Consider the following 24,432-nt stretch of genomic DNA (forward strand, 5'->3'; position numbering starts at 1 on the left):
CCAGGAGCCTGTACACTATAGACACCTCTGCTCTGTACTGGGTACACTGTATGGGCAGAGGGAGGACCTACCAGGAGCCTGTACACTATAGACACCTCTGCTCTGTACTGGGTACACTGTATGGGCAGAGGGAGGATCTACCAGGAGCCTGTACACTATAGACGCCTCTGCTCTGTACTGGGTACACTGTATGGGCAGAGGGAGGACCTACCAGGAGCATGTACACTGTAGACACCTCTGTACTGTACTGGGTACACTGTATGGGCAGAGGGAGGACCTACCAGAAGCCTGTACACTATAGACACCTCTGCTCTGTACTGGGTACACTGTATGGGCAGAGGGAGGACCTACCAGGAGCCTGTACACTATAGACACCTCTGTACTGTACTGGGTACACTGTATGGGCAGAGGGAGGACCTACCAGGAGCCTGTACACTATAGACACCTCTGTACTGTACTGGGTACACTGTATGGGCAGAGGGAGGACCTACCAGGAGCCTGTACACTATAGACACCTCTGCTCTGTACTGGGTACACTGTATGGGCAGAGGGAGGATCTACCAGGAGCCTGTACACTATAGACACCTCTGTACTGTACTGGGTACACTGTATGGGCAGAGGGAGGACATACCAGGAGCCTGTACACTATAGACACCTCTGTACTGTACTGGGTACACTGTATGGGCAGAGGGAGGACCTACCAGGAGCCTGTACACTATAGACACCTCTGTACTGTACTGGATACACTGTATGGACAGAGGGAGGACCTACCAGGAGCCTGTACACTATAGACACCTCTGCTCTGTACTGGGTACACTGTATGGGCAGAGGGAGGACCTACCAGGAGCCTGTACACTATAGACACCTCTGTACTGTACTGGGTACACTGTATGGGCAGAGGGAGGACCTACCAGGAGCCTGTACACTATAGACACCTCTGCTCTGTACTGGGTACACTGTATGGGCAGAGGGAGGACCTACCAGGAGCCTGTACACTATAGACACCTCTGTACTGTACTGGGTACACTGTATGGGCAGAGGGAGGACCTACCAGGAGCCTGTACACTATAGACACCTCTGCTCTGTACTGGGTACACTGTATGGGCAGAGGGAGGATCTACCAGGAGCCTGTACACTATAGACGCCTCTGTACTGTACTGGGTACACTGTATGGGCAGAGGGAGGACCTACCAGGAGCCTGTACACTATAGACACCTCTGTACTGTACTGGGTACACTGTATGGGCAGAGGGAGGACCTACCAGGAGCCTGTACACTATAGACACCTCTGTACTGTACTGGGTACACTGTATGGGCAGAGGGAGGACCTACCAGGAGCCTGTACACTATAGACACCTCTGTACTGTACTGGGTACACTGTATGGGCAGAGGGAGGACCTACCAGGAGCCTGTACACTATAGACACCTCTGTACTGTAGTGGATACACTGTATGGGCAGAGGGAGGACCTACCAGGAGCCTGTACACTATAGACACCTCAGTACTGTACTGTGTACACTGTATGGGCAGAGGGAGGACCTACCAGGAGCACGTACACTATAGACACCTCTGTACTGTACTGGGTACACTGTATGGGCAGAGGGAGGACCTACCAGGAGCATGTACACTATAGACACCTCTGTACTGTACTGTGTACACTGTATGGGCAGAGGGAGGACCTACCAGGAGCCTGTACACTATAGACACCTCAGTACTGTACTGGGTACACTGTATGGGCAGAGGGAGGACCTACCAGGAGCCTGTACACTATAGACACCTCAGTACTGTACTGGGTACACTGTATGGGCAGAGGGAGGACCTACCAGGAGCATGTACACTATAGACACCTCTGTACTGTACTGGGTACACTGTATGGGCAGAGGGAGGACCTACCAGGAGCATGTCCACTATAGACACCTCTGTACTGTACTGGGTACACTGTATGGGCAGAGGGAGGACCTACCAGGAGCCTGTACACTATAGACACCTCAGTACTGTACTGGGTACACTGTATGGGCAGAGGGAGGACCTACTAGGAGCCTGTACACTATAGACACCTCAGTACTGTACTGTGTACACTGTATGGGCTGAGGGAGGACCTACCAGGAGCCTGTACACTATAGACACCTCAGTACTGTACTGTGTACACTGTATGGGCAGAGGGAGGACCTACCAGGAGCCTGTACACTATAGACACCTCTGTACTGGGTACACTGTAAGGGCAGAGGGAGGACCTACCAGGAGCCTGTACACTATAGACACCTCTGTACTGTACTGGGTACACTGTATGGGCAGAGGGAGGACCTACCAGGAGCATGTACACTATAGACACCTTTGTACTGGGTACACTGTAAGGGCAGAGGGAGGACCTACCAGGAGCACATACCCTATAGACACCTCTGTACTGTACTGGGTACACTGTATGGGCAGAGGGAGGACCTACCAGGAGCCTGTACATTATAGACACCTCTGTACTGTACTGGGTACACTGTATGGGCAGAGGGAGGACCTACCAGGAGCCTATACACTATAGACACCTCTGTACGGTACTGGATACACTGTATGGGCAGAGGGAGGACCTACCAGGAGCATGTACACTATAGACACCTCAGTACTGGGTACACTGTAAGGGCAGAGGGAGGACCTACCAGGAGCATGTACACTATAGACACCTCTGTAGTGGGTACACTGTAAGGGCAGAGGAAGGACCTACCAGGAGCATGTACACTATAGACACCTCTGTACTGGGTACACTGTAAGGGCAGAGGGAGGACCTACCAGGAGCACATACACTATAGACACCTCTGTACTGTACTGGATACACTGTATGGGCAGAGGGAGGACCTACCAGGAGCCTGTACACTATAGAGACCTCTGTACTGTACTGGGTACACTGTATGGGCAGAGGGAGGACCTACCAGGAGCCTGTACACTATAGACACCTCAGTGCTGGGTACACTGTAAGGGCAGAGGGAGGACCTACCAGGAGCATGTACACTATAGACACCTCTGTACTGGGTACACTGTATGGGCAGAGGGAGGACCTACCAGGAGCCTGTACACTATAGACACCTCAGTACTGTACTGTGTACACTGTATGGGCTGAGGGAGAACCAACCAGGAGCCTGTACACTATAGACACCTCAGTACTGTACTGTGTACACTGTATGGGCAGAGGGAGGACCTACCAGGAGCCTGTACACTATAGACACCTCTGTACTGGGTACACTGTAAAGGCAGAGGGAGGACCTACCAGGAGCCTGTACACTATAGACACCTCTGTACTGTACTGGGTACACTGTATGGGCAGAGGGAGGACCTACCAGGAGCCTGTACACTATAGACACCTCAGTACTGGGTACACTGTATGGGCAGAGGGAGGACCTACCAGGAGCCTGTACACTATAGACACCTCAGTACTGTACTGGGTACACTGTATGGGCAGAGGGAGGACCTACCAGGAGCCTGTACACTATAGACACCTCAGTACTGTACTGTGTACACTGTATGGGCTGAGGGAGGACCTACCAGGAGCCTGTACACTATAGACACCTCAGTACTGTACTGTGTACACTGTATGGGCTGAGGGAGAACCAACCAGGAGCCTGTACACTATAGACACCTCAGTACTGTACTGTGTACACTGTATGGGCAGAGGGAGGACCTACCAGGAGCCTGTACACTATAGACACCTCTGTACTGGGTACACTGTAAAGGCAGAGGGAGGACCTACCAGGAGCCTGTACACTATAGACACCTCTGTACTGTACTGGGTACACTGTATGGGCAGAGGGAGGACCTACCAGGAGCATGTACACTATAGACACCTCTGTACTGGGTACACTGTAAGGGCAGAGGGAGGACCTACCAGGAGCACATGCCCTATAGACACCTCTGTACTGTACTGGGTACACTGTATGGGCAGAGGGAGGACCTACCAGGAGCCTGTACACTATAGACACCTCTGTACTGTACTGGATACACTGTATGGGCAGAGGGAGGACCTACCAGGAGCATGTACACTATAGACACCTCTGTACTGTACTGGGTACACTGTATGGGCAGAGGGAGGACCTACCAGGAGCATGTACACTATAGACACCTCTGTACTGGGTACACTGCATGGGCAGAGGGAGGACCTACCAGGAGCCTGTACACTATAGACACCTCTGTACTGTACTGGGTACACTGTATGGGCAGAGGGAGGACCTACCAGGAGCCTGTACACTATAGACACCTCAGTACTGTACTGGGTACACTGTATGGGCAGAGGGAGGACCTACCAGGAGCCTGTACACTATAGACACCTCTGTACTGTACTGGGTACACTGTATGGGCAGAGGGAGGACCTACCAGGAGCATGTACACTATAGACACCTCTGTACTGGGTACACTGCATGGGCAGAGGGAGGACCTACCAGGAGCCTGTACACTATAGACACCTCTGTACTGTACTGGGTACACTGTATGGGCAGAGGGAGGACCTACCAGGAGCCTGTACACTATAGACACCTCAGTACTGTACTGGGTACACTGTATGGGCAGAGGGAGGACCTACCAGGAGCATGTACACTATAGACACCTCTGCTCTGTACTGGGTACACTGTATGGGCAGAGGGAGGACCTACCAGGAGCATGTACACTATAGACACCTCTGCTCTGTACTGGGTACACTGTATGGGCAGAGGGAGGACCTACCAGGAGCCTGTACACTATAGACACCTCTGTACTGTACTGGGTACACTGTATGGTCAGAGGGAGGACCTACCAGGAGCCTGTACATTATAGACACCTCTGTACTGTACTGGGTACACTGTATGGGCAGAGGGAGGACCTACCAGGAGCCTGTACACTATAGACACCTCAGTACTGTACTGGGTACACTGTATGGGCAGAGGGAGGACCTACCAGGAGCATGTACACTATAGACACCTCTGCTCTGTACTGGGTACACTGTATGGGCAGAGGGAGGACCTACCAGGAGCACGTACATTATAGACACCTCTGTACTGTACTGGTTACACTGTATGGGCAGAGGATCTACCAGGAGCATGTACACTATAGACACCTGTATACTGTACTGGGTACACTGTATGGGCAGAGGGAGGACCTACCAGGAGCATGTACACTATAGACACCTCTGTACTGTACTGGGTACACTGTATGGGCAGAGGGAGGACCTACCAGGAGCACGTACATTATAGACACCTCTGTACTGTACTGGGTACACTGTATGGGCAGAGGATCTACCAGGAGCATGTACACTATAGACACCTGTATACTGTACTGGGTACACTGTATGGGCAGAGGGAGGACCTACCAGGAGCATGTACACTATAGACACCTCTGTACTGTACTGGGTACACTGTATGGGCAGAGGGAGGACCTACCAGGAGCACGTACATTATAGACACCTCTGTACTGTACTGGGTACACTGTATGGGCAGAGGATCTACCAGGAGCATGTACACTATAGACACCTGTATACTGTACTGGGTACACTGTATGGGCAGACGGAGGACCTACCAGGAGCCTGTACACTATAGACACCTCTGCTCTGTACTGGGTACACTGTATGGGCAGAGGGAGGACCTACCAGGAGCCTGTACACTATAGACACCTCTGTACTGTACTGGGTACACTGTATGGGCAGAGGGAGGACCTACCAGGAGCCTGTACACTATAGACACCTCTGTACTGTACTGGGTACACTGTATGGGCAGACGGAGGACCTACCAGGAGCCTGTACACTATAGAATGAGCTCGCTGTGACTCACAGGGAAACAGAGGAGTCACATGATCAGACCTCGCACGTGACTGAGCAGCTCCCTCGCTCGTCATCATTCCTCCATCTATCTGTGATGATGGTGCATCTGTAGTCAGCAATGACAAGGTCAGTGATTAATGCCGTCATGTACAAGTCCTGTGCGCAGACTGCTGGGAGGATGAGCAGAGTGTGCCTGGTGTACCCAATACATTATTATATGTATTATATTATACATCACCGGATATGAGAAATGTATACATTATATATGTATTGTATTTTACATTATCGGGCTATGAGGGCTGTATACATTATATATGTATTATATTTTACATTATCGGGCTACGAGGGCTGTATACATTATATATGTATTATATTATATATCACCGGGCTATGAGGGCTGTATACATTATATATGTATTATATTATATATCACCGGGCTAAGAGGGCTGTATGCATTATATATGTATTATATTATATATCACCGGGCTATGAGAGCTGTATACATTATATATGTATTATATTATACATCACCGGGCTATGAGGGCTGTATACATTATATATGTATTATATTATATATCACCGGGCTATGAGGGCTGTATACATTATATATGTATTATATTATATATCACCGGGCTATGAGGGCTGTATACATTATATATGTATTATATTATATATCACCGGGCTAAGAGGGCTGTATGCATTATATATGTATTATATTATATATCACCGGGCTATGAGAGCTGTATACATTATATATGTATTATATTATATATCACCGGGCTATGAGGGCTGTATACATTATATATGTATTATATTATATATCACCGGGCTATGAGGGCTGTATACATTATATATGTATTATATTATATATCACCGGGCTATGAGGACTGTATACATTATATGTATTATATTATACATCACCGGGCTATGAGGGCTGTATACATTATATATGTATTATGTTATACATCACCGGGTTATGAGGACTGTATACATTATATATGTATTATATTATACATCACCGGGTTATGAGGACTGTATACATTATATATGTATTATATTATATATCACCGGGCTATGAGAGCTATATACATTATATATGTATTATATTTTACATTATCGGGCTATGAGGACTATACATTATATATGTGTTATATTTTATATTATCGGGCTATGAGGGCTGTATACATTATATGTGTAATATATGTATCTAGGCTATGAGGACTGTATACATTATATATGTATTATATTATATATCACCAGGCTATGAGAGCTGTATACATTATATATGTATTATATTTTACATTATCGGGCTATGAGGACTATACATTATATATGTGTTATATTTTATATTATCGGGCTATGAGGGCTGTATACATTATATGTGTAATATATGTATCTAGGCTATGAGGACTGTATACATTATATATGTATTATATTATATATCACCAGGCTATGAGAGCTGTATACATTATATATGTATTATATTTTACATTATCGGGCTATGAGGACTATACATTATATATGTGTTATATTTTATATTATCGGGCTATGAGGGCTGTATACATTATATGTGTAATATATGTATCCAGGCTATGAGGACTGTATACATTATATATGTATTATATTATATATCACCAGGCTATGAGGGCTGTATACATTATATATGTATTATGTTATATATCACCGGGCTATGAGGGCTGTATACATTATATATGTATTATATTATATATCACCGGACTATGAGGGCTGTATACATTATATATGTATTATATTATATATGACCGGGTTATGAGGGCTGTATACATTATATATGTATTATATTATATATGACCGCCCGGGCTATGAGTACTGTATACATGATATATGTATTATATTATATATCACCAGGCTATGAGGGCTGTATACATTATATATGTATTATGCCATATATCACCGGGCTATGAGGGCTGTATACATTATATATGTATTATATATCACCGGGCTATGAGGGCTGTATACATTATATATGTATTATATATCACCGGACTATGAGGGCTGTATACATTATATATGTATTATATTATATATCACCGGGCTATGAGGGCTGTATACATTATATATGTATTATATTATATATGACCGGGTTATGAGGACTGTATACATTATATATGTATTATATTATATTTCACCAGGCTATGAGGGCTGTATACATTATATATGTATTATATTATATATCACCGGGCTATGAGGGCTGTATACATTATATATGTATTATATTATATATGACCGGGTTATGAGGACTGTATACATTATATATGTATTATATTATATTTCACCGGACTATAAGGGCTGTATACATTATATATGTATTATATTATATATGACCGGGCTATGAGGACTGTATACATTATATATGTATTATATTATATATCACCAGGCTATGATGGCTGTATACATTATATATGTATTATGTTATATATCACCGGGCTATGAGGGCTGTATACATTATATATGTATTATATATCACCGAACTATGAGGGCTGTATACATTATATATGTATTATATTATATATGACCGGGTTATGAGGACTGTATACATTATATATGTATTATATTATATATGACCGGGCTATGAGGACTGTATACATTATATATGTATTATATTATATTTCACCAGGCTATGAGGGCTGTATACATTATATATGTATTATTTTACATAGCACCGGGCTATGAGGGCTGTATACATTATATATGTATTATATATCACCGGACTATGAGGGCTGTATACATTATATATGTATTATGTTATATATCACCGGGCTATGAGGGCTATATACATTATATATGTATTATATTATACATCACCGGGCTATGAGGACTGTATACATTATATATGTATTATATATCACCGGGCTATGAGGGCTGTATACATTATATATGTATTATATTATATATCACCGGGCTATGAGTGCTGTATACATTATATATGTATTATGTTATATATCACCGGGTTATGAGGACTGTATACATTATATATGTATTATATTATATATCACCGGGCTATGAGGACTGTATACATTATATATTTATTATATATCACCGAGCTATGAGGGCTGTATACATTATATATGTATTATATTATATATCACCGGGCTATGAGGGCTGTATACATTATATATGTATTATATTATATATCACCGGGCTATGAGGGCTGTATACATTATATATGTATTATATTATATATCACCGGGCTATGAGGACTGTATACATTATATATGTATTATGTTATATGTCACCGGGCTATGAGGGCTGTATACATTATATATGTATTATATTATACATCACCGGGCTATGAGGACTGTATACATTATATATGTATTATATTATATATCACCGGGCTTTGAGGGCTGTATACATTATATATGCATTATATTATATATCACCAGGCTATGAGGACTGTATACATTATATATGTACTATATTATATATCACCGGGCTATGAGGGCTGTATACATTATATATGCATTATATTATATATCACCGGGCTATGAGGGCTGTATACATTATGTATTATATTATATATCACCGGGCTGTGAGGACTGTATACATTATATATGTATTATATTATATATGACCGGGCTATAAGGGCTGTATACGGTATATATGTATTATATTATACATCACTGGGCTATGAGGACTGTATACATTATGTATGTACTATGTTAAATATCACCGGGCTATGAGGACTGTATCCATTATATATGTATTATATTATACATCACCGGGCTATGAGGACTGTATACATTATATATGTATTATATTATACATCACCAGGCTATGAGGGCTGTATACATTATATATGTATTATATATCACCGGGCTATGAGGGCTGTATACATTATATATGTATTATATTATACATCACCAGGCTATGAGGGCTGTATACATTATATATGTATTATATTATACATCACCGGGCTATGAGGACTGTATATATTATATATCTATTATATATCACCGGGCTATGAGGACTGTATACATTATATATGTATTATGTTATATATCACCGGGCTATGAGGACTGTATACATTATATATGTATTATATTATATATCACCGGGCTATGAGGGCTGTATACATTATATATGTATTATATTATATATCACTGGGCTATGAGGGCTGTATACATTATATATGTATTATATTTTATATCACCGGGCTATGAGGGCTGTATACATTATGTATGTATTATGTTATATATCACCGGGCTATGAGGACTGTATACATTATATATGTATTATATTATATATCACCGGGCTATGAGGGCTGTATACATTATATATGTATTATGTTATATGTCACCGGGCTATGAGGGCTGTATACATTATATATGTATTATATTATATATCACCGGGCTTTGAGGGCTGTATACATTATATATGCATTATATTATATATCACCGGGCTATGAGGGCTGTATACATTATATTCTGCCACCGATATACGTGGATGAGATGTGTCTGAGGGATGTGATCACAAATCGCTATATAAACAATGGCAGGTAGCGTTACTCGCCAACCTGTGCCACCAGTCTCTATCAGCCGCGCGTGGTGATCCGGAAGGATGATGCAGTGATACAGTCAACAGGTTTATTTACAGTACCTTGGTGAGAGTGAGGACTGTAGGTTAGAGCTGTTACAGAATCACCAGATAGAGAGAATAGAAGCTTCAGGTTAGAGGTAACAAGAGAATCCTTTCTCCAGCTCTGCAGCACATGTGGGATCCAAGATGGCACGGAGTACAAAAACAGGAAGAGAAGGAAAAAGATAGGAGGAGCTAAAGACAGAAAGGTGTTGTGGGAAAATTCCATAACAAATATTACAGTGATATAGCAAACGGCCAGTAGATGGCAGCAAAGTATAACCAATGATAGAACCAGGCTTATTAGCACTACAAAAAGGTCCATGTATGGCTGAAAGTCTATCATAATAAACTGAGCAGCACACTCCCCGTCTGAAATCCTTGGATTTCACTATACCATAAGTCTCGAATTGGGAGTGTTCACCAGAAGTGCATGGAGGGATACCTCAACCTGTAAGATAAAAACAACGCATGCAATGCAACAATAACATATTGAATAACAAATCTAGAACGATTTCTTGAAGTAATCCAAAGGATAACCCATCTTCGGATTGGAGAAGCCGCGCTAGGCCAAACTGTCTCCAACCCATTTGTAATCCAAAGGTTGAAGTTCCTTGAAAGAGTTCCTACTGATTGGATGGATAATCAATCCTCAACTGGTATGAGTAAGATAATCTCTGATATAGGCCTAATGAAAGAAGTCAACCAAGAGGAGCTTGCGAAGGCACCAATAGACAATGGTCTAGTAGCAAGGTCCGCAGGGTTAAGATGGGATTGGACGTGCTGCCATTGCTGGGGTTTGGAGGATTTCCTGATCCTTTCCACTCGGTTACTGACATAGACGTAGAAGCATTTCGTCTGGTTGTATATGTAGCCCAGAACTACCTTACTGTCTGTGTAGAATTTTGTGTCATCCACGTGAATAGCTAGTTCGCTCTGTATGAAGTCTGCAATCTCTATGGCTAGTACAGCCCCACAGAGCTCGAGTCTGGGTATGGTGTGCTCGGGTTTAGGAGCCAGTTTAGCCTTTCCAAATAGAAATCCAACATGGGCTTCATTGTTAGAGTCTACAACCTTCAAGTAAGCGACAGCGGCAATAGCTTCAGTGGAGGCATCAGCGAATACATGAATCTCCTTCCTTTGACTTGTAGTTAGGGATGCCGGAGTGTAACAACGTGGTATGTGGATCTTATCCAAGGCGCAAAGAGATTCTCTCCATGACTTCCACTTTAGTTGTTTGTCTGCAGGGAGTGGTATATCCCAGTCCTTAATGTACTCTGAGAGTTGTCTTAGCAGGAGCTTGCCTTGAATAGTAAGGGGTGCGACAAACCCAAGTGGATCATATAGACTGTTCACCACTGACAGAACCCCACGCTTAGTAAATGGTTTTTCTGCACCACTAACCTGAAAGCTGAAGGAGTCATTTAGCAAGTTCCACCTCAGGCCTAGACTTCTCTGTACTGGTGGATTGTCTGAGCCTAGGTTCAAGTCCCTAAATTCTGCGGCATGATTATTAGGGTGAAAGGCCTTCATGACAACAGCACTATTGGAGGCAATTTTATGCAATCTTAAATGAGCTTTAGAAAGCATACCTTGTGTCCGTTGGAGCAGATCTATGGCTTCCTCCACTGTAGGAAGGGATTTAAGACCGTCGTCCACGTAGAAGTCCTTTTCAACGAACTGTTGAGCATCCTTCCCGAACTCTGCTGCACCATCGGAGGCGGTCCTACGTAGGCCGTAGGTGGCAACTGCAGGAGAAGGACTGTTTCCGAAAACGTGCACCTTCATGCGGTATTCGATCATTTCCTTGTTGGTGTCGTTGTCTCGGTGCCATAGAAAACGGAGATAATTTCTGTGATCTTGTTGCACGATGAAACAATGGAACATTTGTTCGATGTCGGCGGTAATGGCGACCCGTTCCTTTCTGAATCTCATGAGCACTCCCACCAGGTTATTAGTCAGGTTCGGACCAGTGAGGAGAACGTCATTCAGAGATACGCCGTCATGTTTGGCGCTTGAATCGAACACCACCCTGATTTGTTTCGGCTTTCTTGGATGATACACTCCAAAGGAAGGTAGATACCAGCATTCTTCATCAGCTTGCAATGGTGGAGCTGGCTCTGCGTGATCATTGCGAAATATCTTGTCCATAAAAGCTATGAAATGTTCTTTCATTTCAGGCTTGTTCCTTAATGTTCTCTGCAGTGAGATGAATCTAGATAAGGCCTGTTCTCTGTTGTTAGGAAGCCTGGTCCTTGAAGCCTTGAAGGGTAAGGGAGCAACCCAGCGGTCCGATTCATTTTTGAAGAATCCACTGTCCATAATTTTAAGAAACTCCTTGTCTTCTATGGATAAGGCGATTTTGTTGTCATCTTTTGTTGTGTGAAACACTGTTCTCCCTAAGTCATCACCGTAGGGAGTGGGAATGATGTCAGGCTCCTGGATGCAATCAGAGAACCTCTCTTTCACTTCGTAGTGATGAAGGCATGGCTTAAAGTGAGTTGCTCGACCATTTTGGAGCACATACGTTTTACAGGCGTTGACTTCGGATGCCTTGTGACTCCTATCCAGACATACATCACCCACGATTACCCAGCCTAGGTCGAGTCTTTGGGCGTATGGAGCATCATCTGGGCCGTTGCATTGTTGGCGTACCTTGTGGACCTTCAGAATGTCCCTTCCGAGTAGGATTAGAATATCAGCATTCATGTCCAGAGGAGGAATTTCATTAGTCAGGTGCCTCAAGTGGCGATGATAAAGTGCGGCTTCCGGAGTGGGAATCTCCTCCCTGTTATCAGGTATCTGGTCACATTCAATTAGGGTTGGCAAAGGTATATGCACGTTTCCCTTGATTGAAGAGACTATGTACCCAGAGGCTCTCCTGCCAGAAGTCTCAATACGACCAGAGCAGGTGTTGAGGGTGTATGGAGTCATTTGTCCCTTTATGTTGAAGATCTCAAAGAATTTGGGCCTTGCTAGAGATCGGTTACTTTGCTCATCTATTATGGCATACATTTTGGAGGCCTTGTCGGGTTGTCCTTCTGGATAGACCTTAATCAGACATACCTTGGCACAGCATTTAGGATCAGTCCCTTCTCCACATACCTCAGTACATGAGGAGGAAACAGCGGTTGCAGTTGGGTCAGGGACCTGTGGCTCCCCGCCATGCTTTTCAGCAGGGTTAGATGCTGCAGAAGGTTGTGAGTTGTATGGAGCTGGCGTGGGATGCATGGCTGTGACGTGTTTATCACTGCTGCATTCAGTGCACTTAATGGCGGCCTTACACTCCTTAGCGAGGTGGTCTGAGGAAGTGCAACACTTATAACATATCCCAAGCTCCTTGAGGGTATCTTTACGCTCCTGCAAAGTCCTTGCTCTGAATCCACGGCATTCTTTAAGCGGGTGAGGCCTTTTGTGGATAGGGCACATACGGTTACTGTCCATGACTTTAGGAGCAACATTATTTGTCTTAGTGAAGGCAGGTGTAGTAAGTGGAACGTCAGTCTTTCTCACAGATACTGTGTTCCTTGAATCTCTACGTTTGGCAATGTTATCATACCTTGTAGATGATGATGATGCTGGTGGAGTAGGCTCAGTGAAGTCGAAGCTGGGATCATTCTTCTTCCGAGCTTGGTCACTGATGAACCTGGAAAAATATGAAAAGGGGGGAAAGGACACATTATACTGCCTTTTATACCGTGAGCCGTGGTCTGCCCATTTATCCTGCATGCCGTGTGGCAACTTGGACACTATTGGATTAACGCCATGAGCAGTATCTAGGTAGCTCAGTCCTGAAAGACGTGGGTCTAATTTTGCCAATTCTATTTCCTTTAGCAGGTCGCTCAGATCTTGAAGTTTTCTATTGTCCTTGTTAGTTATCTTTGGGAAGGTTTGCAGTCTTTTAAATAAGGCACATTCTATAGCTTCTGAGCTGCCATAGGTTTGTTCCAGTCTCTCCCAGGCTGCAATAAGACCTGCATCTGAATAGTCCACATGAACTGCCCTTATTGTCTTTATGTGCTCTGCTGATTCAGGGCCTAACCAGTTAACAAGCAAATCCAGTTGTTCCTTGCCGGTGAGATTAAGGTCTTGGATCACTGCTTGAAAGGTGGATTTCCAGGCTCTATAATTCTCAGCACGATCATCAAACTTTGAGAGACTAATGTTTATTAATTCCCGGCGAATCATGTATCTGGCGAAGTCAGACATGTCCGATCTCTCGGTCATTGTTGCAGGATGAACTTGTGGTATCCGTAGGGAATGTAAGTTCTCTGGCTTATATGACTGCGACAAATCAGGACGAAATGATGCGGCATAAGGGTTAAACTGCGGTTTAGTCTCAATAGGTTCTGCTGGCTGTGGCCTAAATTGTGAGTCAGTGCTGGAAGTTACCTTGTCCGCAGTAGGTGGCGACATTTCTTGACTTGCGGGCGCATCCGTGTTAGAAACTGGAGGTGGTGCTGGTGCAGATGTTGCATGTCTTAGCACGTAGTCTGAAGTTCGATCAGCTGCGTCTTCCATTTCTTCTGGAATAAGACAGTCCGGATTATCATCTTGTCCCAGTGCTTGTTCAAGGACCTTCAGTTTAGCAAGGGCTGTTGCTTCTTCCTTTTCTGTTTGGAGTATTTTTAATTTCCTTTGAGCTTCCATCTCATTTCTTTGAGCTTCCATTTTGTTTCTTTGAGTTTCCACTTCCACTTCAGCCTCCCTTTTAGCAAAGGAGCTTTTTACCCTAGCTTCCTCTGCAGCTGCACGGATCTCCAGTAGCTTGTCAGACAATGTTGATTTCCTGGAGTGAGATGATCTGGAAGACCGAGCTGTGATTTTGGTCGATGTTGTGCGATGTGACCTAACCTCTTGGAGGTGAGCGATGCGGAGTTCTGCTTTATCCTGGGCATCTCGTACTAATGAGGTATTTTCTTGGAGAAGAGTTTCCCTTTCAGTTACTTCTGCATGGGCATCTTCCATGTCACAGTTACACAGAAATGTGATGTACTTTGCAGACAGTCTCTGGTAGCGATCATAGGCGGCAGATAAACTCTTCAATGTGGCGGTTACACCTGCAGCGTCACTGTGATAGCGTGGAAGAGCTGCTAAATAGTGATCAACTCTGCCCCATAAATGTTCTAGGTTATCATGGAACTCGTCTCTAGTAGTCTCAAAGTTCTCTCTGGCCTTTTGTGTCGGCTTGGTTACACGTTTGGGTCGTACGTCCTGCTCTGCAGTAAGTGTGGACTCTGCTCCTGCAGCATCTATGGTGTCGGGAACATGATGTGCTTCACTTGCAGATGGGTCCATGGTGCCCTTTGTGGACATGTTTTAGATAAGATGGCGGACGGTTAAGACTTGCTAGCAGACAATGCATATGCACACAGACACTGTTGACTTAGGTCTCTTGTTACTATTCTGCCACCGATATACGTGGATGAGATGTGTCTGAGGGATGTGATCACAAATCGCTATATAAACAATGGCAGGTAGCGTTACTCGCCAACCTGTGCCACCAGTCTCTATCAGCCGCGCGTGGTGATCCGGAAGGATGATGCAGTGATACAGTCAACAGGTTTATTTACAGTACCTTGGTGAGAGTGAGGACTGTAGGTTAGAGCTGTTACAGAATCACCAGATAGAGAGAATATAAGCTTCAGGTTAGAGGTAACAAGAGAATCCTTTCTCCAGCTGTGCAGCACATGTGATATCCAAGATGGCACGGAGTACAAAACAGGAAGAGAAGGAAAAAGATAGGAGGAGCTAAAGACAGAAAGGTGTTGTGGGAAAATTCCATAACAAATATTACAGTGATATAGCAAACGGCCAGTAGATGGCAGCAAAGTATAACAAATGATAGAACCAGGCTTATTAGCACTACAAAAAGGTCCATGTATGGCTGAAAGTCTATCATAATAAACTGAGCAGCACACATTATATATGCATTATATTATATATCAATGGGCTAAGAGGGCTGTATACATTATGTATTATATTATATATCACCGGGCTGTGAGGACTGTATACATTATATATGTATTATATTATATATGACCGGGCTATAAGGGCTGTATACAGTATATATGTATTATATTATACATCACTGGGCTATGAGGACTGTATACATTATGTATGTATTATGTTATATATCACCGGGCTATGAGGGCTGTATACATTATATATGTATTATATTATATATCACCGTGCTATGAGGACTGTATACATTATATATGTATTATATTATATATCACCGGGCTATGAGGGCTGTATACATTATATATGTATTATATTATATATCACCGGGCTATGAGGGCTGTATACATTATATATGTATTATGTTATATATCACCGGGTTATGAGGACTGTATACATTATATATGTATTATATTATATATCACCGGGCTATGAGGACTGTATACATTATATATGTACTATATATCACCGGGCTATGAGGGCTGTATACATTATATATGTATTATATTATACATCACCAGGCTATGAGGGCTGTATACATTATATATGTATTATATTATACATCACCGGGCTATGAGGACTGTATACATTATATATCTATTATATATCACCGGGCTATGAGGGCTGTATACATTATATATGTATTATATTATATATCACCGGGCTATGAGGGCTGTATACATTATATATGTATTATATTATATATCACCGGGCTATGAGGGCTGTATACATTATATATGTATTATGTTATATGTCACCGGGCTATGAGGGCTGTATACATTATATATGTATTATGTTATATGTCACCGGGCTATGAGGACTGTATACATTATATATGTATTATATTATACATCACCGGGATATGAGGACTGTATACATTATATATGTATTATATTATATATCACCGGGCTTTGAGGGCTGTATACATTATATATGCATTATATTATATATCACCAGGCTATGAGGACTGTATACATTATATATGTACTATATTATATATCACCGGGCTATAAGGGCTGTATACATTATATATGCATTATATTATATATCACCGGGCTATGAGGACTGTATACATTATATATCTATTATATATCACCGGGCTATGAGGGCTGTATACATTATATATGTATTATATTATATATCACCAGGCTATGAGGGTCTGTATACATTATATATGTATTATATTATATATCACCGGGCTATGAGGGCTGTATACATTATATATGTATTATGTTATATGTCACCCGGCTATGAGGGCTGTATACATTATATATGTATTATATTATACATCACCGGGCTATGAGGACTGTATACATTATATATGTATTATATTATATATCACCGGGCTTTGAGGGCTGTATACATTATATATGCATTATATTATATATCACCAGGCTATGAGGACTGTATACATTATATATGTACTATATTATATATCACCGGGCTATAAGGGCTGTATACATTATATATGCATTATATTATATATCACCGGGCTATGAGGGCTGTATACATTATGTATTATATTATATATCACCGGTCTGTGAGGACTGTATACATTATATATGTATTATATTATATATGACCGGGCTATGAGGGCTGTATACGGTATATATGTATTATATTATACATCACTGGGCTATGAGGACTGTATACATTATGTATGTACTATGTTAAATATCACCGGGCTATGAGGACTGTATCCATTATATATGTATTATATTATACATCACCAGGCTATGAGGGCTGTATACATTATATATGTGTTATATTATACATCACCGGGCTATGAGGACTGTATACATTATATATCTATTATATATCACCGGGCTATGAGGACTGTATACATTATATATGTATTATGTTATATATCACCGGGCTATGAGGACTGTATACATTATATATGTATTATATTATATATCACCGGGCTATGAGGGCTGTATACATTATATATGTATTATATTATATATCACCGGGCTATGAGGGCTGTATACATTATATATGTATTATATTTTATATCACCGGGCTATGAGGGCTGTATACATTATGTATGTATTATGTTATATATCACCGGGCTATGAGGACTGTATACATTATATATGTATTATATTATATATCACCGGGCTATGAGGGCTGTATACATTATATATGTATTATGTTATATGTCACCGGGCTATGAGGGCTGTATACATTATATATGTATTATATTATATATCACCGGGCTTTGAGGGCTGTATACATTATATATGCATTATATTATATATCACCGGGCTATGAGGGCTGTATACATTATATTCTGCCACCGATATACGTGGATGAGATGTGTCTGAGGGATGTGATCACAAATCGCTATATAAACAATGGCAGGTAGCGTTACTCGCCAACCTGTGCCACCAGTCTCTATCAGCCGCGCGTGGTGATCCGGAAGGATGATGCAGTGATACAGTCAACAGGTTTATTTACAGTACCTTGGTGAGAGTGAGGACTGTAGGTTAGAGCTGTTACAGAATCACCAGATAGAGAGAATAGAAGCTTCAGGTTAGAGGTAACAAGAGAATCCTTTCTCCAGCTCTGCAGCACATGTGGGATCCAAGATGGCACGGAGTACAAAAACAGGAAGAGAAGGAAAAAGATAGGAGGAGCTAAAGACAGAAAGGTGTTGTGGGAAAATTCCATAACAAATATTACAGTGATATAGCAAACGGCCAGTAGATGGCAGCAAAGTATAACAAATGATAGAACCAGGCTTATTAGCACTACAAAAAGGTCCATGTATGGCTGAAAGTCTATCATAATAAACTGAGCAGCACACTCCCCGTCTGAAATCCTTGGATTTCACTATACCATAAGTCTCGAATTGGGAGTGTTCACCAGAAGTGCATGGAGGGATACCTCAACCTGTAAGATAAAAACAACGCATGCAATGCAACAATAACATATCGAATAACAAGTCTAGAACGATTTCTTGAAGTAATCCAAAGGATAACCCATCTTCGGATTGGAGAAGCCGCGCTAGGCCAAACTGTCTCCAACCCATTTGTAATCCAAAGGTTGAAGTTCCTTGAAAGAGTTCCTACTGATTGGATGGATAATCAATCCTCAACTGGTATGAGTAAGATAATCTCTGATATAGGCCTAATGAAAGAAGTCAACCAAGAGGAGCTTGCGAAGGCACCAATAGACAATGGTCTAGTAGCATGGTCCGCAGGGTTAAGATGGGATTGGACGTGCTGCCATTGCTGGGGTTTGGAGGATTTCCTGATCCTTTCCACTCGGTTACTGACATAGACGTAGAAGCATTTCGTCTGGTTGTATATGTAGCCCAGAACTACCTTACTGTCTGTGTAGAATTTTGTGTCATCCACGTGAATAGCTAGTTCGCTCTGTATGAAGTCTGCAATCTCTATGGCTAGTACAGCCCCACAGAGCTCGAGTCTGGGTATGGTGTGCTCGGGTTTAGGAGCCAGTTTAGCCTTTCCAAACAGAAATCCAACATGGGCTTCATTGTTAGAGTCTACAACCTTCAAGTAAGCGACAGCGGCAATAGCTTCAGTGGAGGCATCAGCGAATACATGAATCTCCTTCCTTTGACTTGTAGTTAGGGATGCCGGAGTGTAACAACGTGGTATGTGGATCTTATCCAAGGCGCAAAGAGATTCTCTCCATGACTTCCACTTTAGTTGTTTGTCTGCAGGGAGTGGTATATCCCAGTCCTTAATGTACTCTGAGAGTTGTCTTAGCAGGAGCTTGCCTTGAATAGTAAGGGGTGTGACAAACCCAAGTGGATCATATAGACTGTTCACCACTGACAGAACCCCACGCTTAGTAAATGGTTTTTCTGCACCACTAACCTGAAAGCTGAAGGAGTCATTTAGCAAGTTCCACCTCAGGCCTAGACTTCTCTGTACTGGTGGATTGTCTGAGCCTAGGTTCAAGTCCCTAAATTCTGCAGCATGATCATTAGGGTGAAAGGCCTTCATGACAACAGCACTATTGGAGGCAATTTTATGCAATCTTAAATGAGCTTTAGAAAGCATACCTTGTGTCCGTTGGAGCAGATCTATGGCTTCCTCCACTGTAGGAAGGGATTTAAGACCGTCGTCCACGTAGAAGTCCTTTTCAACGAACTGTTGAGCATCCTTCCCGAACTCTGCTGCACCATCGGAGGCGGTCCTACGTAGGCCGTAGGTGGCGACTGCAGGAGAAGGACTGTTTCCGAAAACGTGCACCTTCATGCGGTATTCGATCATTTCCTTGTTGGTGTCGTTGTCTCGGTGCCATAGAAAACGGAGATAATTTCTGTGATCTTGTTGCACGATGAAACAATGGAACATTTGTTCGATGTCGGCGGTAATGGCGACCCGTTCCTTTCTGAATCTCATGAGCACTCCCACCAGGTTATTAGTCAGGTTCGGACCAGTGAGGAGAACGTCATTCAGAGATACGCCGTCATGTTTGGCGCTTGAATCGAACACCACCCTGATTTGTTTCGGCTTTCTTGGATGATACACTCCAAAGGAAGGTAGATACCAGCATTCTTCATCAGCTTGCAATGGTGGAGCTGGCTCTGCGTGATCATTGCGAAATATCTTGTCCATAAAAGCTATGAAATGTTCTTTCATTTCAGGCTTGTTCCTTAATGTTCTCTGCAGTGAGATGAATCTAGATAAGGCCTGTTCTCTGTTGTTAGGAAGCCTGGTCCTTGAAGCCTTGAAGGGTAAGGGAGCAACCCAGCGGTCCGATTCATTTTTGAAGAATCCACTGTCCATAATTTTAAGAAACTCCTTGTCTTCTATGGATAAGGCGACTTTGTTGTCATCTTTTGTTGTGTGAAACACTGTTCTCCCTATGTCATCACCGTAGGGAGTGGGAATGATGTCAGGCTCCTGGATGCAATCAGAGAACCTCTCTTTCACTTCGTAGTGATGAAGGCATGGCTTAAAGTGAGTTGCTCGACCATTTTGGAGCACATACGTTTTACAGGCGTTGACTTCGGATGCCTTGTGACTCCTATCCAGACATACATCACCCACGATTACCCAGCCTAGGTCGAGTCTTTGGGCGTATGGAGCATCATCTGGGCCGTTGCATTGTTGGCGTACCTTGTGGACCTTCAGAATGTCCCTTCCGAGTAGGATTAGAATATCAGCATTCATGTCCAGAGGAGGAATTTCATTAGTCAGGTGCCTCAAGTGGCGATGATAAAGTGCGGCTTCCGGAGTGGGAATCTCCTCCCTGTTATCAGGTATCTGGTCACATTCAATTAGGGTTGGCAAAGGTATATGCACGTTTCCCTTGATTGAAGAGACTATGTACCCAGAGGCTCTCCTGCCAGAAGTCTCAATACGACCAGAGCAGGTGTTGAGGGTGTATGGAGTCATTTGTCCCTTTATGTTGAAGATCTCAAAGAATTTGGGCCTTGCTAGAGATCGGTTACTTTGCTCATCTATTATGGCATACATTTTGGAGGCCTTGTCGGGTTGTCCTTCTGGATAGACCTTAATCAGACATACCTTGGCACAGCATTTAGGATCAGTCCCTTCTCCACATACCTCAGTACATGAGGAGGAAACAGCGTTTGCAGTTGGGTCAGGGACCTGTGGCTCCCCGCCATGCTTTTCAGCAGGGTTAGATGCTGCAGAAGGTTGTGAGTTGTATGGAGCTGGCGTGGGATGCATGGCTGTGACGTGTTTATCACTGCTGCATTCAGTGCACTTAATGGCGGCCTTACACTCCTTAGCGAGGTGGTCTGAGGAAGTGCAACACTTATAACATATCCCAAGCTCCTTGAGGGTATCTTTACGCTCCTGCAAAGTCCTTGCTCTGAATCCACGGCATTCTTTAAGCGGGTGAGGCCTTTTGTGGATAGGGCACATACGGTTACTGTCCATGACTTTAGGAGCAACATTATTTGTCTTAGTGAAGGCAGGTGTAGTAAGTGGAACGTCAGGCTTTCTCACAGATACTGTGTTCCTTGAATCTCTACGTTTGGCAATGTTATCATACCTTGTAGATGATGATGATGCTGGCGGAGTAGGCTCAGTGAAGTCGAAGCTGGGATCATTCTTCTTCCGAGCTTGGTCACTGATGAACCTGGAAAAATATGAAAAGGGGGGAAAGGACACATTATACTGCCTTTTATACCGTGAGCCGTGGTCTGCCCATTTATCCTGCATGCCGTGTGGCAACTTGGACACTATTGGATTAACGCCATGAGCAGTATCTAGGTAGCTCAGTCCTGAAAGACGTGGGTCTAATTTTGCCAATTCTATTTCCTTTAGCAGGTCGCTCAGATCTTGAAGTTTTCTATTGTCCTTGTTAGTTATCTTTGAGAAGGTTTGCAGTCTTTTAAATAAGGCACATTCTATAGCTTCTGAGCTGCCATAGGTTTGTTCCAGTCTCTCCCAGGCTGCAATAAGACCTGCATCTGAATAGTCCACATGAACTGCCCTTATTGTCTTTATGTGCTCTGCTGATTCAGGGCCTAACCAGTTAACAAGCAAATCCAGTTGTTCCTTGCCGGTGAGATTAAGGTCTTGGATCACTGCTTGAAAGGTGGATTTCCAGGCTCTATAATTCTCAGCACGATCATCAAACTTTGAGAGACTAATGTTTATTAATTCCCGGCGAATCATGTATCTGGCGAAGTCAGACATGTCCGATCTCTCGGTCATTGTTGCAGGATGAACTTGTGGTATCCGTAGGGAATGTAAGTTCTCTGGCTTATATGACTGCGACAAATCAGGACGAAATGATGCGGCATAAGGGTTAAACTGCGGTTTAGTCTCAATAGGTTCTGCTGGCTGTGGCCTAAATTGTGAGTCAGTGCTGGAAGTTACCTTGTCCGCAGTAGGTGGCGACATTTCTTGACTTGCGGGCGCATCCGTGTTAGAAACTGGAGGTGGTGCTGGTGCAGATGTTGCATGTCTTAGCACGTAGTCTGAAGTTCGATCAGCTGCGTCTTCCATTTCTTCTGGAATAAGACAGTCCGGATTATCATCTTGTCCCAGTGCTTGTTCAAGGACCTTCAGTTTAGCAAGGGCTGTTGCTTCTTCCTTTTCTGTTTGGAGTATTTTTAATTTCCTTTGAGCTTCCATCTCATTTCTTTGAGCTTCCACTTTGTTTCTTTGAGTTTCCACTTCCACTTCAGCCTCCCTTTTAGCAAAGGAGCTTTTTACCCTAGCTTCCTCTGCAGCTGCACGGATCTCCAGTAGCTTGTCGGACAATGTTGACTTCCTGGAGTGAGATGATCTGGAAGACCGAGCTGTGATTTTGGTCGATGTTGTGCGATGTGACCTAACCTCTTGGAGGTGAGCGATGCGGAGTTCTGCTTTATCCTGGGCATCTCGTACTAATGAGGTATTTTCTTGGAGAAGAGTTTCCCTTTCAGTTATTTCTGCTGGGGCATCTTCCATGTCACAGTTACTCAGAAATGTGATGTACTTTGCAGACAGTCTCTGGTAGCGATCATAGGCGGCAGATAAACTCTTCAATGTGGCGGTTAAACCTGCAGCGTCACTGTGATAGCGTGGAAGAGCTGCTAAATAGTGATCAACTCTGCCCCATAAATGTTCTAGGTTATCATGGAACTCGTCTCTAGTAGTCTCAAAGTTCTCTCTGGCCTTTTGTGTCGGCTTGGTTACACGTTTGGGTCGTACGTCCTGCTCTGCAGTAAGTGTGGACTCTGCTCCTGCAGCATCTATGGTGTCGGGAACATGATGTGCTTCACTTGCAGATGGGTCCATGGTGCCCTTTGTGGACATGTTTTAGATAAGATGGCGGACGGTTAAGACTTGCTAGCAGACAATGCATATGCACACAGACACTGTTGACTTAGGTCTCTTGTTACTATTCTGCCACCGATATACGTGGATGAGATGTGTCTGAGGGATGTGATCACAAATCGCTATATAAACAATGGCAGGTAGCGTTACTCGCCAACCTGTGCCACCAGTCTCTATCAGCCGCGCGTGGTGATCCGGAAGGATGATGCAGTGATACAGTCAACAGGTTTATTTACAGTACCTTGGTGAGAGTGAGGACTGTAGGTTAGAGCTGTTACAGAATCACCAGATAGAGAGAATAGAAGCTT

The 24,432-nt window shown here is 43.2% G+C and overlaps 1 protein-coding gene across 1 annotated transcript in view; it reads left to right on the forward strand.

Moving 5' to 3' along the window:
- Nucleotides 1-5,834: 5,834 nt before the first annotated feature.
- RAB9B (RAB9B, member RAS oncogene family) overlaps nucleotides 5,835-24,432 on the forward strand; it is a 30,289-nt gene continuing 11,691 nt past the window's right edge. Inside the window, exon 1 of the mRNA XM_069748663.1 lies at nucleotides 5,835-5,891. The gene's annotated coding sequence lies outside the window, so the exon portion shown is untranslated. The remainder of the gene's footprint in view (nucleotides 5,892-24,432) is intronic.

The sequence above is a fragment of the Ranitomeya imitator genome, chromosome 2 (assembly GCF_032444005.1).
Source record: "Ranitomeya imitator isolate aRanImi1 chromosome 2, aRanImi1.pri, whole genome shotgun sequence".
NCBI classification, from domain to species: domain Eukaryota; kingdom Metazoa; phylum Chordata; class Amphibia; order Anura; family Dendrobatidae; genus Ranitomeya; species Ranitomeya imitator.